The sequence below is a fragment of the Rhagoletis pomonella genome, unplaced genomic scaffold, assembly GCF_013731165.1.
Source record: "Rhagoletis pomonella isolate Grant_MI unplaced genomic scaffold, Rhpom_1.0 Rhpom_scaffold_00779, whole genome shotgun sequence".
Classification (NCBI taxonomy): Eukaryota; Metazoa; Arthropoda; class Insecta; order Diptera; family Tephritidae; genus Rhagoletis; species Rhagoletis pomonella.
In genome coordinates, this window is record NW_023459333.1 from 23,210 (window position 1) to 24,244 (window position 1,035).

Genomic DNA, 1,035 nt, shown 5'->3' on the forward strand with positions numbered 1-1,035 from the left:
ATTTTTATGAGCTTGAGGCCGTTTTAAGTGAAAAACTTAATGTGGAAAAGCAACAATAATTTGAAAAAATGGTAGAAGTGATAGCTATTTCGGAAATCACCACATTTCCTCGTCAGACTTCTTTCAGTAGGATTCGAACCGACGATCACCACTGACTCAGCCAGTTGCCTACGCACTGTGCTAAGTTTGCCTTGCTAATTCTTGTTGCTTATTTTCCACTATTTCACTTTGCTAAGCCTACTACAATCAAGCGCAACTATTCCGCTGCAATTCACTTGATCATGTGGTTGTTGGTTTTGTTGGCTTTTGCTAATATTTCTACTATTAGAATGTTTAACTTTTAGGTGTGCTCGCCCTTAAGTTATTTGTTTTTCGTTATTTTATGGCCTTATAACAATTATATTCAACGATTTTTATGAGCTTGAGGCCGTTTTAAGTGAAAAACTTAATGTGGAAAAGCAACAATAATTTGAAAAAATGCTAGAAGTGATAGCTATTTCGAAAATCACCACATTTCCTCGTCAGACTTCTTTCAGTAGGATTCGAACCGATCGTCGCCATTTTTTCAAATTATTTTTGCTTTTCCGCATTAAGTTTTTCACTTAAAACGGCCTCAAGCTCATAAAAATTGTTGGATATAATTGTTATAAGGCCATAAAATAACAAAAAACAAATAACTTAAGGACGAGCATACCTAAAAGTTAAACATTCTTCTCCTTCTTCTTAATTGGCGCTGTAACCGCCCAAGCGATTTTGGCCGAGTCCAAAACAGCACGCCAGTCATTTCTCTTCTGTGCTAACTGACGCCAATTGAAAATGCCAAGTGAAGCCAAGTCCTTCTCCACCTGGTCTTTCCAACGCAGAGGAGGCCTTCCTCTTCCTCTGTTACCAGCATCGTGGCCCGCGTTGAATATTTTCAGAGCAGGAACGTTTCTGTCCATCCGAACGACATGGCCAAGCCAGCGGAGCCGCTGAATTTTAATTCGCTGCACTATGTCTATATCGTTGTAAAGCTCATACAGCTCATCGTTAAAT